The 17,830-nt window shown below is 40.9% G+C and overlaps 2 long non-coding RNA genes across 5 annotated transcripts; both read left to right on the forward strand.

Annotated features, from left to right (window-relative positions):
- Positions 1-3,978: 3,978 nt before the first annotated feature.
- LOC119335157 lies at positions 3,979-11,990 on the forward strand. 3 transcript variants are annotated; one of them, XR_005161694.1, is made up of 6 exons: positions 3,979-5,704; positions 6,686-6,729; positions 6,857-8,322; positions 8,430-8,529; positions 8,676-8,765; positions 11,481-11,990. It is a non-coding gene; the product is annotated as an uncharacterized LOC119335157 (long non-coding RNA). The 3 variants fall into 3 exon arrangements; XR_005161692.1 differs by having other exon boundaries at positions 3,979-4,387; positions 5,309-5,704; positions 6,857-8,529; XR_005161691.1 differs by having other exon boundaries at positions 6,857-8,529.
- Positions 11,991-12,129: 139 nt separating this feature from the next.
- LOC119342123 lies at positions 12,130-16,087 on the forward strand. Of its 2 annotated transcripts, XR_005165396.1 has the most exons (4): positions 12,130-12,861; positions 12,947-13,015; positions 13,992-14,051; positions 15,662-16,087. It is a non-coding gene; the product is annotated as an uncharacterized LOC119342123 (long non-coding RNA). The 2 variants fall into 2 exon arrangements; XR_005165395.1 differs by having other exon boundaries at positions 12,947-16,087.
- The last annotated feature ends 1,743 nt before the right edge of the window (positions 16,088-17,830 follow it).

The raw sequence follows: 17,830 nt of genomic DNA on the forward strand, positions 1-17,830 counted from the left end.
ACCACATCCAGTGTAATTTTTCCTGTGCAGCATGCTTCCCGACTAGGGATTATTCCTCTGAAGGTTGTGCTGCTTCGCTCAATGCGGCTCCAGTCTATTTCCATTTTTCAAAGGGTTTCCTTGTAGATGAGGTTTAATCCGCTGCCGCCATCCATGAGTACCTTGGTAAGACGAAAGTCGTCCACTATTGGACTGAGGACCAATGCGGCTGGTGCTCGGGCTGTGCGGAATTTTGGTTCATCGCTGGCGTTGAAGGTGATAGCCGTGTCACTCCACGGATTTGTTGTTGCTACTTGGTAGACTTCGGCGAGGCTGCGGATTGTTCGTTTCCGCATATTGTTTGATGCAAAAGTCTCGAAGACTGTTAATACCGTACCGGTACTGCTAGGTTGGTTTTCCGGGGCTAGAAGCTCTTCGCCACTTTTGGCCACCTGTCGCAGAATCCAACATGCTCGAAGGCTATGTGTTGGAGTGGCGCCCTCTGTACTATGAATTTTACAGGGTCCGCTGAGCCATCCCTCTAGTACGGTTCCGTGCCCTTTAGGGGTTTTTTGCTTTTTGCTTTTTGTCCCGGGTGCCTGAGCATGATGCACCCTTTTGTTTCGGACTAGGGTTGTGTTCGGAGCCGGATTGTCCCAAAATTTAGTTTCAGTTTTCCAGGCACTCTCCATCGCACAGTACTTTCGTACTATGGACGCCAGGTCAGCGAAGCGTGTAATTTCGCGACGACTTGCAGCGTTCAAGATTCCCTTGTCCGTGCAATTTTTGCAGAAAATCGAGATTGCGTTTTCCTCACGGTAGTCCTTTATCCTGTCCATAACCAGGAGGAATCTGGCCCAGTAGTGATGTACTGTTTCGGCGGGCTCTTGCCGGATTTGAGATAGATCGCTTGTGTTTGGGTGGGCGGGTGGTATTAAGTCTGGAACCCTGCCCAACTTGAGGCTCAAGGGCCGAAAAGTTTCCGAATTTGGAAGCTTGGATTGCTGGATGTCGTTCAATGAATCTGGTCCACTGTCCGACTTTAGGTTCAGTACTTGATTGACCTCCGTCCCTCCGCGGGAATCCGGCATGGAGGGATCCGAAATCCGTACATAACTGGTCTTTAATATAGGAGAAGAGTCGTCGCGTTGTTCCTCCACCACAGCAACGTGGTGGGTAGCCTGGGGAGAGTTGATCTCTCTCAGATCGGTTTTAAGCCCAATCTGATCGTAGTCTGTAGCGACTCCCAGGACGGCGAAGCGATCCAAGAGCTCGTTTACGGAGGAGAGCTCCATCGGATCTAGCTGCTCGGCGAATTCCGAGTTGACGTGAAGATCGCTTTTGATGACCCGAGAGGTCATCGTCGGAGCGGCGGCCGAACAGGCGGTCATAAGAAAACCACCTAGCCGGATAGTTTGGCCGGTGGCCAAAGCTCCCTCGGCAATAGTACCGTCTTTAAAGACGGGAAGAGGCATCCTTCCTGATTGCGACGGCACAGAGGAACTCTCAATGAAAGCACCAATGTCGGTGTCAAAACCGGCGGATCTCGGGTAGGGGGTCCCGAACTGTGCGTCTAGGCGGATGGTAACAGGAGACAAGGGACACGATGTTTTTACCCAGGTTCGGGCCCTCTCGATGGAGGAAAAACCCTACTCCTGCTTGATTGATATTGATGATATGGGTAGTACAAGAATGGATCTACCACGAGATCAAGGAGGCTAAACCCTAGAAGCTAGCCTATGGTATGATTGTTGTTGTTTGTTGTGTCCTACGGACTAAAACCCTCCGGTTTATATAGACACCGGGAGGGCTAGGGTTACACAGAGTCGGTTACAATGGTAGGAGATCTACATATCCGTATCGCCAAGCTTGCCTTCCACGCCAAGGAAAGTCCCATTCGGACACGAGACGAAGTCTTCAATCTTGTATCTTCATAGTCTTGGAGTCCGGCCGATGATGATAGTTCGGCTATCCGGACACCCCCTAGTCCAGGACTCCCTCAATTGGTTTAAGGGCATGGGACCGTGGGGACACCAGGACACTCAACAGCGTAAAGGAGCAACTTACTTATCATACTGGGGAAAACAACAAGAGTGCCATTTGTAACACAGTTTAATTGCATCTTATCACTAGGGGCATTAGATTCACAATAACACTGGTTAGACATGTCCCTGTGGTAACAGTGTGATCGCTCCATTTTACATGCGCCCTTACATTAACAACAGCAAAAGGTTGGTATAAGGACATGCGACAGTGGACGCATCAGCACTATGTACCTACAAGGAGGCATAAAGTGGTGATGCCGAGTTTGTTCATGCTATGTGAGGGCAGCAAATATAATCCTGGAGACCTTGTACTATGTGAGGGCAACAAATCTAATCCTAGAGATCTTTTACTATGTGAAGGCAACAAATCTAATCCTGGAGACCTTTTGCTATGTGAGGGTAGCAAATCTAATCCTGGAGACCTTTTACTATGTGAGGGCAGCAAATCTAATCCTGAGACCTTTTACTATGTGAGGGCAGCAAATCTAATCCTGGAAACCTTTTACTATGTGATGGCAGCAAATCTAATCCTGGACATACTCTTTGACTTGTCCACCAGCCGCCACTTTCTATCCATTTTTCAACCAATAATAGATCTGTTCCTTATCCAATTTGTACTGCATTTTCCCATTATTTCCCTTTTCAACCAAGAGACCGGTTGGGTATCCGGTCTCTACTACTTTCACCATATTATTTTCTCTTTGAATCAAGTCCTAGATTCATGCTAAAACTTCCCCCCTTTTTTCGTTGTTTCAATAAAGCCCTAGATTCGAATGCATGAAGTAGCTTTACCTCTAATAATACTAAAAACTAGCGAGTGTACCTGCGCATTTGCGCGGCTAGGTTTCGATGTATTTATATTTGCAATGAATGATTTACATTTTTCATATTTCAGTTTAGTCAATTGATTATTTTATTGACATTGTACGAAAATTTATCGTTAATGAATAACAAAATCTTGCCTACTTTCAACTTTTTTTTGTGCTTTGGTTATTACCATGTATCTTTTTAGTTTTTTTCATCCATTTTTTCCATTTCATGTCGTTCCACTACATGGCCATAATCCATTAGAGGAATAATATAGGAGTATATATGTAAGACATATTCCTAAGAATTTTGACTTGTTTCGTTTTTCTGTACAATCATATTTGTTTCTCATTTTTTTGTCCACTATAGGATTTGTATCCATTTGATTAAAATCTTTGCTAAAAAAATGCCTTTGTACAACTAAGTTTTTTTTGACGGAAATAAAAAACTCACCTAAGTTTGTATATATATTTACCCGCCAAAAAAGGTTTGTGTGTGTCTATATATATATATTTAGACAAATGTTTCCTACAAGCAGTGGTAGTTACCACCACTTGCGTTTTGTATGTTATATGTAGTATCCATCGAAACCGAGAGTATGTACGTGTAGTATGTAGTATATAACAATGATTAGGTAGTATATATACAAATTTTTAGGTAGTATGTACCATTTTTTGAGTATGCTCTTTTTTACGTACAAATATGTACGTATTTCACAAATATAACAAAAACTATGGGCTCATATGCAATTTTTTCATGTAACTTGCTTTGAAATATCTTAGATATATTATATGAACATATTTAAAATAATAAAATAGTATATATAGTACCACATGGTAGTATATGAGATATGTGGGGTAACTACCACCGGGTGGTAGGATGGATTTTCTCTCTCTATATATATATAATTTAGAAAATGAATGTTGTATTATTATTTGAGAGAGAACGTATTTCTCAATTGTAGTTCCAAGTACGTGCTGTTTGTCCATCTTAGCTATAGAAAGATATGTACAACTAATATTTCTTTTTTTTTGCGGGGACTAATATTTCATGCCACCCGCAAAAAAAAACTAATATTCATGCCATAGCAAAAAGTAGAAAAGGGTATCGTTGCTATCGTTTTCCCCAATTAGGCTGACAACAAAATCCCCTTCTCTACTGTACCGTTCTCTTTATGCGGCTGTGATTTGGGGACGGTGAGCAAGGGGGAGATCACGGGAGGACGCGGCGTGCTGCTCGACCTCATCGACGACGGTGCTGGAGGTTTGTGGGGCGGAGGAGGCGGTGACTGAGCTGAAGAAGGGTACACTGGTTCGTGGATTTCCTAGCGAATTGGTGTGTGCTGCTGGTTTTCGAGGACATTTCTGACCGAGGAGGGACCGCGCGTTCGAGTAGCTGTTCTTGCGCCAGCCACCAGCGAGATCGCATCTCGCCGTCGCTGATCTGGAAAGGCAGATGTCGCTCCGCCGGGGAGGTCATGGGTACTGGCAGCGAGCTTTGGCGTTGTGTTGAACGGCCTGCAGTTCCTTGTCGCTTAGGATGAGGAAAAACGACATGTATGAATCTCTCTGCCGCTCTGCACACTCCCATTATCCTCTTGCTTTGCATCATTTGTACTTCATAATGTGATTTACTTAGTTTGTGTATTTAAGCAAGTTAACATTTGGAACTTTAAAAGCATTTTTGTTTACATTTTAGCGCTGATTTTGCGCTTGCAATTTCAAGTTAGGAGATAACCTCGTAGGTACTTTCTTGTTCATGTATGGATTATCTGCATGATCTGCACTATATAATTATTTGATAAGTCATTGATCTCCTTTTCATTTTGTAGGGAATTGAACTTGTATTTTTTTTCATGTTAACATTGTACTGATATTTAAATTATTGTCTCTTTAGCATTTCCTTGATAATAATAATTAGATTGATAGAGACGTTGAAAATTGTCAATGGTGCTGTCAATATAATGTAGATTTGATATTTTTTTTTGCTAAATGATCTTGATTTACTTTTTCAAACATGTTGACCTTTTTCAACGTGCTTCCCATCCCATTATGCGTACATTTTTTAGAAGAAACTAGTAATAAAGTACGTGCAATGCACGTTTATATTAGGTAGGATATTGGTTGCACGTTATATTAGATAAGATATATCTATTGCACGTTGGTATTTGGTAAGATTTCAATTACTTTTTTTGCGGGAATGGTAGGATATTAATTACGTGACAGATTTCATGGGACAGCGTTGAGTCAAAACGTGTTTATAACCAATGGCAGTGGTGGGTAATTAGAGCGTTAAACGTGTTTGGTGCTCAACATTGGAGCGATTTGAACCGCTAGATATCATGATTTGACGGTTGAGATGGTTTGGATCTGCCCGTTTGGGTCTTTTTATATTGGTATAGATATAGATATAGATAGATGTGTACGCCTCTTTTTTTAAGGGATGTACGCCGCTCCCTTTCTTCTTTGCCTTTGAAGGGGAATTGAAAGAAACTGAGGCTGCCCGTCCATGGGGTGATTCTGCCCCAAATCTAAGTGCCCTGCCCGTCCATGGTGCGATCCTGTAGCAAGTCGCAAGGGGAAAAAGACATCGAGGCTGCTGCCCCAAATCTGAGTGCCCTGCCTGTCCACGGGGAGATGCTGTACCAAATCGCAAGTGGAGTACTATACCAGATTGATTTGCTTGCCCATCCGTGGCCAAAGCTTGGAGGAGGTGACGTTGGTGGCCATTTTTTGCCCAGGCCGGGACATGCGCTGCGGATCAGGCGTTGCCCACCAGCGAGGCGGCATCTCACTGTTGCTTATGTTGGAAGTCCATTTGCGATGGGCCATCTTCTGTTTGTCTGTCGCCTTAGGCTGCGGACGTGCTGACAGGTATGAATCCCTTTGTACTCTCCCATTCGCCTCTTTTTTTTCGAAAAGGGGGTTTACCCCAGTCTCTGCATCAGAAAGATGCATACGGCTCATCCCATTCGCCTCTTGCTTTCCAAATCTGCATCATAATTTCATTTTTTATATTAAATGTAAATTCAGATTTTGGCTTTACATTTTTAAAATTTGAAGTATTCGTGTTTACATCCTAGCATTGATTATGCCATTGTAATTTGAACTTTTTAGATAATCTCGTACATACTTTTGTTGTTAATGCATGGATCTATATTCAGTTCTGCAATTTATATACCTTGCATTTTTTAGGGAATCAAACTGACATTAGTGTAAAAATTATGATGGATGAACTTGTAATATATTCTGATAGAATTGACATTCAAGTTTTACCAAATTGTAGATTTGTGAGAATCATGTTTCAGACTGGTTATTATTCCAGATCTGCAATAAGATTTTGAAACTTTTGCCCATGCAGAAAGTCAGCTAGTTGTACACATTTGTTAACATCTCTATTCATGAAAGCAGTGTATGGCAATAATAATCTGCATTGTTATGTTCTTATTTCTTGTTACGAAATAATGAGAAATCCAATCTGTAATATCATTTTGTATACATTATTTCTAGTCATATCTAACAACACATGGACGTCACAGTTCTGAACCATACATTGTATTTTTTAAATCATGATTTGGCCCTGATATACATTTACTTGAATAACAAAAAAAAATAGAAGATCTCTTTGTATACTATATTTATATTCTTTGCGCTATCTTCGCTTGGGCACTCCGTGTCGTCAATCAGCACCTTTAATCCTTCTCTGCTTGTGACTCTTGATAGTGCCACATATAGTTGCCCATGGCAGAAGACTTGCTTAGGCAAATATAGACCCACCTTGTTTAGGGATTGACCTTGGCTTTTATTTATTGTCATTGCAAAACAAACTGATAGAGGATATTGCCTTCTTTTTAGCACGAAGGGCCACTTTGAGTCGCTTGGTGACATAATGATATTAGGTATGTATACCTTGTCACCGACATGTGTTCCTGTGATTATTTGTGCCTCAATGTACCTGTTTCCCAGCTGTGTAATAGTCATTCTTGTACCATTGCATAAACCTGCTGCTTGATTGATGTTGCGTAGGAGCATCACCGGCAAACCTACCTTCAGTTTTAGCTCGTGGTTTGGAATTTTTGGGATAGTCATGTTGTTAAGAAACTCTGTTGGACACATATTCTCCATTGTGTTGTACTTCATTGTTGCCTTGCATACAGTGTCCAAGCTTAGGTATGTCACCTCTTCCCCTTGTATTTGGCTCATTATGTAGTCATTTATCTTCTCAACTGTTTCATTCCTTGGACATAGTATTGCTCTTTCTTCGAGAAATTCACGGTCATGGTAGTTTTGTTGCAAGTTTGGGTACGTGCTTTTGACTATCTCTTCTTTGGGGTCTTCTCCTTTATGTAGAATTATGTCTTTAGGTATTTTTACCCAATCATCCCCTTCATCGTTTGTTCTTTTTCCGTCCCCAATTTGTAATATCCATTCTGCAAATTGAGCCACATTTTGCTTTTGTATTGGATCTTCTGACAGGCACTTCAACCGCATATTTTCAGTTAGGCTAAATATTTCGATGTGCTTCCATAGGTATGACCTTTTGATTGAGGCATTTACTATCTGTTCTCTCCTTCCCTTTGTTATGACTGGAAGTATTTGTCTGAAGTCGCCTCCTAGCACCACGGTCATGCCACCAAATGGCCTTTCGAGACTGTTTTGGTTTGTGAACCTTATAATATCCCTAAGGCTTTTGTCTAGTGCCTCGAAGCAGTGTTTGTTTGCCTTCGGAGCCTCGTCCCACAATATCAGTGAGGTCTTCTTTACCAGTTCAGCCAAATGTGAGCCTTGTTTTATTTCACATGTTGGTTCTTCCGTGATATTTATTGGAATGTGGAATCTTGAGTGTGCTGTTCTTCCACCTTGGAGCAGCAAAGCTGCAATGCCAGATGATGCTACCGCAAGCACTATCTTTCCCTCTGATCGTAGTTTCGTTGTAATTGCTTTCCATTGATATGTTTTGCCTGTGCCACCATAGCCTTCTACAAATATCTGTTTTCCATGTCCTCTCTCAGCTGACTCTATTATTGCATCAAAGGCCATTTTCTGGTCATGGTTAAGATTGCTTATTATGGTTTTGTGCTCACCTTTAGTGTTTCCATGTCGTAGCTAAGTTCTTCATTTATCATTCTGTTCCCAAGTTGTTCAAGTTCTGTAGCATTTGGTAGTTCTATGTCTGGATAGTCCTTTAGTGTCTTTCCTGCTTGCCTCATTAGTTTCTCTATCTCGATCAGAGCATATGCTTTTTTTTGTGAATCAGTGAGCTGCAGCATAGGAAAGTTTAGGATAATTCTTCTTTTGTACTGGATATCTTCAGATAGTGCCTCCCATGTTGAATCCCACAACATCTTTGGGCTGGTAACCTCACAATGGCATAAAATTGTGCTGAATAGCTGTCGTAATTGTGTCCCGGATCCCCATGTTGATGATTCATTGATGCATTCAATCCACTCACTATCATCATCAAGAAAACCAAGCGTCTGGCATGCTGATTTGTATGTTGGGTGAACAACTCCATTAACTGTTCTAATATCCTCAAATGATGTGCATCCTTTCTTTGTGTTTAGAAGCATTCTCATATAATACCGCTCTCCACTTGCAGGTGTGCATAGTAGATTCAACCAATAGCAAAGCCTCTTTTCCGCTCCTCCCAAGTTTTGGTGTCGCTTTTCCATACAAATTTTGATGGCAATTCTGCATAGGTTAATTCTTTTCCCACCTCATGTATTTTGTTTGCCTCCATCCACTCAGTGAACTTAGTACTTGCGGTTCCTGGCTTTCTTACTATCTTCTCGATGTCAGTTGAGTCTGGAAAAATAACTTGTTCATTTTCAATGTGGAATGGCAGTCTCTCTACTGGTGGATCACGATGGTGTAGTAGATCAAACTGGAATATCCGCCAGCATGCTTCAGTTGTTGATATGTATCTCATCTCTAGGTATTTCTTGATTTCATCATAGTCGTTTACCGCGTCTCTTTCCTTTAGTAAGGCTGTTACTTGGTCGTCGTCTTTATGGATGTACTTAAATAGGTACTCCCTCCTTCCCAAAATATAAGGCACGATTGACTTTTTACGGTCTTTGATGCACAACTTTGACCACTAATATATATCAAAGTATATGGATTGAACATGTATAAATGACATCGCCGTATTTGTCTTGCAAAGCAATTTTATTTCATATGTATGTATACTAATTTTATAGACATATAATACATAAAAATTATAGTCAAAGTTGTGCAACGAAGACTAGAAAAGTCAAACTGTGCCTTATATTTTGGGAAGGAGGGAGTACTTGATTGACCTGGACCTGTTGCACCACTCGACATTTATGTGAGCTCGGAATTTGACCAAAAGGTTTCGGTTATATGGCACGACAAATCTGTTGTCGAGCATTGCTCCTCCCTTTTTGATCGTCCTTCCATTGTCGCGCCTTCTATATACTGGAAAGCCATCCTCATCGATTGTGGCATCGACATTATATCATTTTGGGAAGTGTTTAGTGCATCTATTGTCCATCATGCATGGTGATTTTGTATTTGCCTCTCCGCAAGGCCCGTGCATCATGAAGTTTTCAACAGCTGCATATCCGTCAGGATCGACATCTTTGTCTGGGATCTCCGCACTGATTATTTGATCGATTTCTGATGGTCCTTTGCACTTGTAATTCTCCTTGAGGAATACCAATATGTGCGCATGCGGGAGTCCCCTCTTCTGGACTCTATTGTGTAGATAACTACATTGATTAAAAGTTTGATTTTGTTAGATTTCTGAAGAATTTTAGTAAATAGACAAAGGCTATGGTGTGCTAAAAAATTTAAACTTTAGGTTCTATTAGTTAGCGATGAGAAGTTGGCTGATCTTACTTGATATAGTTTCTCCAAAGTGTTTTTTCACAACGATGTCTCTCATTAGCTCCTTCAGTTTTATCATGAATACTCGGTCAATAATATCTGGCGGGTCGGCTGGATTTAGGCCTCCTCCTGCTTCATCTAGCATGTATTGGATCTCGGGCCACTTCGTGTTGCATGTGAATGTTATAAACAGGTCTGGATATCCAGCCCAACAGCATATTGCAAAAGCGTCTTGCAAGTTCTGTGCCTTGTTTCTTCTGCCTCCTGTATAAGATGAAGATACAATTATCCTCTTTCCAACCTGCTCTGTTCTGGTGTCCCCTCGCTCAATCGCGTCCTGCAGTCCACTGTAAAGTTCACTCCGTAGCTTCCCTTGATTATTCCTGATCCAATTTAGTCTGTTTGCTCAATGCATGTGTAAACATCTACCCAAAATTGCAGAGACAGATGTCTAGACGTTAGCAGCGACATTCCTTGGTCGGGTCTTTGCTGTAGGTAGTATGCGTAGTAGTCCAGCATAGTTACATATTTCCTGCTTTTGTCATCTTCTTTTGTTCGCTTGTAAGGTATTTCAAGCTTGAAGCCGTCTTCTCCGTATGGAAACAACAATGGGTATTGCATCGACATTAATTTTGGATGGGTTTCCGATATTCTGTGAGGCACCATATTTTTGTACTCGACAACGATATCTCGTCCTTCGCTCTCTCCAGTTAGGTCTCTTACAACCAATGCTGCAACTTCCGATGCAGATGGAAGGTTGTGTGTTCCGTTCCTTTTCCCAAGTATTCTAAGTGTGTAATCATGGTAGTCTTCTTCTTTGAATCTATCTCTTGCCATTCTGAAAGATTTTGCGAGGACGTTGTTCTCATCAAGCATTTTTTTGTAGTTCTTTGACAATGGCAGGGTCCACAGTTGATTTATTATCATTGCATCTTGAAGCATCTATCCTGTTTTGCACTTCTGTCTGATAGATATATAGCTGGGCAAATCGAGGTTTGTTACCTTCTTCAAGTAGAAGAGTTCCAATATGGTGATAGTTCTGGCCATGCAGTCTAAAAACATATGGTCCTTTGCCTTTGTTTATTTCTTTGTCAACAGTTCCACCCATTGATGTGAATGAGAACATTGAGTTGTATGACCTGATATTTTCTCTGAAGTTTGTTGCATCACTTCCTTCACCTGTTAATAGTCCTGCGAGGTAAGGTGGAGGATGTGCCATCTTTGGTAGGTCAATCTTACCTTGTTTACAGCAAATTCCGAAAGAAGGTTTTTTGGTTCCTCTATGAGAATTTAATCTTTCTTCACACCATAGTATTGCATTGCAATGTTCACATCTATATGTTGGCTTTCCAAAGTTCCATATTTTGCTATAATAACTCTCGGACGTAGTGCTGCTGTTTGTTTCTTTGATGTTGCTTCCAAGGTCATTGTCGCTCCTACTTGTTCTTGCACGCTTCACATTTGTTCTTTCTTTGATTTGTTCCTTTCTCTTCCGTGAAGCATCTTCTTCTTTTTTATTGGTTGTTTCCTGTGTATTCCTGCATCTCTTACTCCTTTTTTCTTGGAGTTGTTGTTTCCTCCTGATAATAGCTTCTCTAGCTTCTTTTGTAAGTTAGCCTGCGGATTTTGACGTGTACTGTCCCTTCATTTCTGCATTGGATATTCTTTTAGCAATATAGTATCATATATTTAAATTCTACTTTATGTACAATGTTCTCAAGAGATTAACAATATATGCAGTAAATAAGAGATTCTTGCTGCATGTAGAAACAACCTATAATACTTATCATCATGCTTTCAGGATTATTGTGTTGTGTGGTTGGAGCTGCAGTGGATGGCATTATTGCTGTGACAGTGTGCTTGTTTCTCAGTGAACGACAGTTGCTCCATGGGAATTAGTACGGCGAAGTACTCTCTAAAATCATTTTTAGCACTATACGTAAAATTATTAGGTTCTGCAATATTTCAAAGGGCAATATTTCAAATATATATGTTAGAAAAGTACCAAAAAATAGTAAGCATTACATTAAAGATAGAAAAAGGTCAACAATATACCTGATTGTGTTTTCTTTTTCTTTTTAATTTTTGTAAAGCTTCACACGCCTGAGCCAATTATTGTCGTAATTGTATCTTTGCTGCAAATCAAATCCTGTAGCGATTCTGGATTTTTTTGTAGCAAATTATTAAAGCATATCTTTGTATTGCTGCCATGACTTTATCAGCGTGTGTGTCAGTTTTAGTTCACCACAGAAGCTGGTACTATTTTCTCAAAGAAAATAGAGTTTATGTCAAGAGCCAAGGCAAGACGTGCGAGGATAGTTTATTTCAGTCAGTATTATAATTATATGCCTAAATGTAAAACAATGTAATAATGAATAAAAAAATATGAGGTTGCTTTGAATTGATGATAATAGTAGTTTTCCACGGAGAGCATTTACCTTCTAATCTGAAGTCTGGCATGCCCGACTCATGTGCAAGTTTTCCTGCGTTTCAATCTAGATCGGTTGTGACTAATCTTGTTGACTTTGTTTTTGATGGGTTGATGGTCCAAAGGTCTAGATGATACGATCCCGTGGTTCACCGAAGTGTTTGTTCCAGCTATTTAAGGGCAGTACGCTAACACGTGCTCGTATCAGCCTATCCAATAAGGAGTAGGAACTGAGTTCCAATAAGGAGTAGGAACTGAGTTGGTAACGATTACGGTATAGAGATAAAATTCCAAATCCAAGTTTACATACACCACGTATGAAGCCTATTCAGGCCCAGCAGTTTTGATGGGGGCCCATGTTAGTCATTTAGTAAATTACCACCCCGTATAAACAACCCGTACAGGTCGTCATCTATGTAGAACTCTCATCTTTTATAAAAGAAAAATATCTCTTAGCTCAATCAATCCCCACCAGCAACCTTATCCATCCGCCTGCACCACCTCTTCCATTATCCGACTGATGAAGATCTCGCCGCTTGCCATCACCGAACTAATTCCCAAACCATCGCGACTACACTTGTTGATTCATTTCTTCCAACTTCTCTTCGTCTGGCGCAGTCTGCAGTTGCGCGGAGTGCGCGGGCGCATTCTCAAGGACCTGGATCCTCGACGACCTCGTGGAGTCCGGCGGAGCGTTCTCAAGGGTTTCGGCCAAGGTGATGACATGGCCGACGGCTAGAGAACCATGGCAGAGGTATTGTAGTTTGATCCAATGGAGGAGGCTGTTACGGAACTCACCGAGTCATCCACTGATGGTGAATTATTGGATCTGACTACAGTGAGATGCTGGCCTCCTCTTTGTTCTTGCTGGCCTCCTCATTGTTCTTCCTGTCAAATTACTATTAAATGTAAGTGTAAACTGATGATTTGCATCCTCTGTACTGAAGATTATTTCTTGTTTATTTTCTTAAACTGCAAAGGCCTTATCTTGTGTGTGTGTTAATATGTTACCTTGGATATTAATTTTGGTATAGGTTTGTTGCGCAAAAACTCACTTGTTGAATTTTCTCAAGTAACATCTGGTAACCATATCAAGTAACGGAGAAACATATTCTAGTTTCCAGCAAGACGTCGTTGATTTGCTTATATCCAGTTCTGCTATTAATTTACTGAAGCATGTTCCTCTATATTGTGCTGGTCTCATATAGATTTGGCAAAGTATAATTTCTTCAAATTGTGAAGTGAAACCTAATGTGGAAACTCTAGTATTGTAGTATGTTTCTGCCTATTGTGCTCGCCTTATACATATTTGCCGAAAATAGCATGTACATAAAGGAAACTAGATGAAGAAAGTTAACTATCTGTTTTGAACATTGGTACATTCAGACCCTTAATCTAATACTATCCTTCTTATCCTGGTCAATATCAAATACTCTTACTTATCTTGGTCGATACAAATAAATTGCCGTACTATTTATTTCATAAGCTACGGATCCACTAATTATCTAGATGACTAAGAACATTGGTAACATTCACACCCTTAATCTAATAAGTATCCTTCTTATCCTGATCGATATTAAGTACTCTTACTTATCATGGTTGATACAAATATACTGTCGTACTATTTATTTCATAAGCTACTGATTCACTAATTATCTAGATAACATCCTTGTTCTCCTGGGCTTTGCTTTCCATACTTCATCTTCATCTTCAAGCATTGTATTTTTGGCCTTTTGTCCTTTTGTTCAGGCATATTCGTCTCAGTGCATTCATCCTCTGAGCTATCTGATATTGCAACAGATCTAAGTCTCCTTTTATTGCCACTTCGGAGCACACGTGATGACGATGATACTTTGTCTTGACGCTTATCTTTGTTTAATGTAGTCCCATTGCTATCATTTGGCTCCTCTTTCACAGGCACCCGTTCGCATGAAAGTTCGCCAGGTGAAACTTTATTATTCTTTGACTGCAATCATATAGAATTTCAAAATTAGACACATCTCTAAAATCTGAAGTTTGTATATAGTTTTAAAAAATCATTCACCTTTCTATCCGGCATGTTCTGCTTCTTCATTAACACGGTGTCAACTTCATCATCCATCAGTTCCTGTGCAACATATGTAAGATGAATTAGTTAAGGAATTCTGAAAATGGTAAAAATTTAATGCGACTTTACCTCCTCGGCTTTATTGTCCAAGTAGAGCATCTCAACCTTAGCATTAGGCACAAATGTTCTTTTTACTGCATAGTTTTGTGTGCCGAATGTGAGATTACTATCATTGAGCCTTAACCGAAATATAAGTCTTTTTCCACATAATTGTTGAATAATCTTTGGCGCTTCTTCCGATTTCCCATCTAGTGTGTCCAGCAACTTAGATGTAGATGTATTAAGAAATCTTGCAGCCTCCTCGTCAAATAAAGTGCAACTTGTAGTAGATGTATGGTCACTAATTTGGAGTCGAACACGGTACCTAACATACAACTCATGTTAGTGGAGAGTAAATATAATATAACAGTTGTTCATATTTTAGTACCATAATATGCTTACCGAGGTGCGACCTTCTCTGGATATATACCACAACTGTTGCAATAATACTTGTCGGTTTCTTTGGTAGCCAATTTGTGACACTTATCACATGACATGTACCACCATTGAATATTTTCTTGCAAACGATCTACTATTGCTATTGCTGCCAATCTGAGAAGTTAGTGCACATGAGGGAGGTTTGGTTAAATTTGAGACATCCATATGCATATGCACTTACTCTGGCATTAGGATTTCAATCTCGCGGAGATATGAAGGTTGTGGGTTCTTCTTTGTTATTCTTGTCTCCACAGGCTTCATTTGTGTTAGTAGTCCAATGACATCTGTATATTTGTATATTAGTGATATAACAATTAGAAATAACAATTATTTGGAAGTCAAAATTACAACTGTAAACATACTTGAGCATTGTGTATCTTTTTCTGCCCTTTCTTCTAGTGTGTCCATGGTAGCAAACTCGAAGCAATAATCTGGAAAAACTTCTGAAGATCCTTTTATCTCCTTTACCTTTGTATTGTATGCAAAAAATATTTGAATTTCATTGCTCACTGGCCTATATTTTGTGGATTCCACAACCTTAAAATTGCTGAATGCATAAACTGATTTCTCAATGATTTTTGATCTAAAAGTATCTATAAGATTCTTCCAGATAGTAGCATGGATTGATTCACCCTGTCGAAAGAATCAAATATGTTTAGTAATTGTTGCTTCATCTGACAGAAAAGTTCCAATTAATATATTAAAAAAAAGACCTGCTCATCCATCAGTATCATATCTAGGCTAATAAGATCATCGGTTGTAGGATTGACTGAATCCCACATTCTCATTACTTTCACTTGAATGTTTCAATTCTGTCCCCTTGTAGTTAAGTCGCTCAACTTCTTGTATGCCATAGTGTTATGTCTTCAAAATTAACAGGGAACAATTTGTCAGTTGAAATAGTATTTATGAAGATTCTATCTAAAAAAAGTAAGCTTACTAAATAACAATTACCAATCTGATGATGCAGACCGAAAGTGGTTTCGGGTCACTTCTTCCGACGTTGATTGGAGCAGTTGGGCGTAACTTCATCGGGCGTCGAGTGTGCTTTGGCGTGACTTCGTCGGAAGTCGATTGAAGCGGCTGGAGGTGGCTTTTGGTGTGGACGTCGAGTCGCGTGTGGCTTGTTCAAGTCGTGGTTGCTGACTTCTAACTGTTTGGTGGTTGCTTGTCCGGCCGGCTATACTTATATAATGGGTTGTGTTGAGGTGTCTTGGGTTGAGGTGGCTGAGACCGTGTGGAGATCAGATTGTGAAATTGTCTGTATTTGTTTCTGTTTTGGAACTTTCCTCGCGTGGTCTGGTGGTTGTCCTTATTTTGTTTAGGTTCCTTATTTGTTTAGGTTTGACTATTATTTTTTCTTATCCTTGACCCATTGATGGAAAGATATTTTTTATTTGTGCGGGCTAGTTGATGTTCGATGGACATGGATGTTTTTTTAACTTGTGTGCACTATTTGCACGTGCCATGTTGTAATAGTTGTACGTGCACATATTTTTTGACGTAACATTTGCATCTTTTAATCTCAGCTATCAATAAATAAATCGAAGGATCAAGAAAATTTAATCTATGTGGACGCACGTGATGTCTTGTTTGACTTCTGTTTTAATTAAATAATAATAATAGATAATAGATAGATTTAGGTGGCTTTGGAAGAGTTGATGGGAGTAAAAAAACATGCACATGCAGACACGTGGGGAGCTGGGGCAGTCTTCTGGATTTGGAGAAGTGCCGATTTTCAAGGACATGCGGGGAGCTGGGGCAGTAGAGCAGTGCCGCTTTCGAAGAACTTATACCTGAGGGTCACCGGGATGTCGGCAGCGGCAGGTCGGATCTGCGGACAATACGACAGGAAGGAAGAAGGGTCGGAGGACCTCCCGAGCTAGCGCTGTGTTGGAGAGAACGGCACGGGCAGAGGATTGGGCCCCTCCGGCAGCTGTGGGTTTCCTCCGTCGGCGGCGATGACCGCGTGAACGATGCGCCTTTTAGTCCTCTACACACACCGGCCGGATCTGTGACCAACGATGAGCAGAGAGAAAATATCGCTATCCTGTCTTGTTTATATCTGGAGAGGATGAGAGAATGAAGAGAGCAACCCTAGTAAAGCAAGCGCTCAGGCCCCTGCGTACATATATAGTGGAGGGATTATCTTTTTTCTCTCCACAACAAGCGTTTCAATTTGTGTACGTGGCATTAAAGGAAAGGAACTCTCTATTTAAGATGACTACTGTACGACTCCTACTTACTACTAGTAGTACTAGTATTGTTCACTTGTGCTCCCCACCCCTCCATTCATTGAATAACCCCATGGGTGAATAAACATACAGTAAGTACTGTATTTATATAGAATGAACAAGCTCGAACTATTTTAGCGTAGTTAAAAGTGGAGGGCGGGGCTTTTCCCGGGCAGTACGCACGGCAGTTTTCGGGTAGGCGGTTTGACAGAGAGGCGAGGAGGGTGAGCGAGTGGCGGATTCTCAAACATACTGCTGGAAAGGTCGGGTTGTGCGATTTGACGGCTCGTTACTGGTGGAAAGACTTGTGATATGACCACTCACTATAGTCATGAATTACCGGCGCTCCGACCGGGGTGATGCACCCCTTCCGTTCCGCGCTCTAATCTGGTGCATGACACGTCGACCCGGATGCTGGCTCTCCCACATGTCGGAGTAGTAAGAAGGAGCAAAGAATGATGCGTTATATACTAGTACTGCTACTACTCAGGTCGGAGGAGTGCGAACCACGGCAGCCCAGTGAACCAGCAGTGCAAACCACGGTAGCCCAGTGAACAGCCGTAGAAAACAATGTGGTGATATGGCCATAAAAAACAATGTGTTATGGTCCACACTGTAGCATGTACAGTAACACTCCTCTTTGTTTGGATCCCTGAGTTAGAGCTAGTTTGGGTTGAAATAGCCTCAAATTATCGAAACAAGAGGGGTTAATTTGAGCTAGTTTGCTCTAACCCAGCTAAAAAAAACTAGCCCGATGGAGAGGTTCTAATTGGGTTAGTTATCCTCGGGCCCACTAAAAGAGAACTAAAAAATCCCCCCTGCCCGCACCAGATCGCTCCCCCCCTCTCGCATGACTCCTCTCTGTTCCCCATAGGGCCGCCCGCCCAAGCGCTGCTCTCTCTCTC

Source organism: Triticum dicoccoides, chromosome 7B (genome assembly GCF_002162155.2).
Source record: "Triticum dicoccoides isolate Atlit2015 ecotype Zavitan chromosome 7B, WEW_v2.0, whole genome shotgun sequence".
NCBI lineage: Eukaryota > Viridiplantae > Streptophyta > Magnoliopsida > Poales > Poaceae > Triticum > Triticum dicoccoides.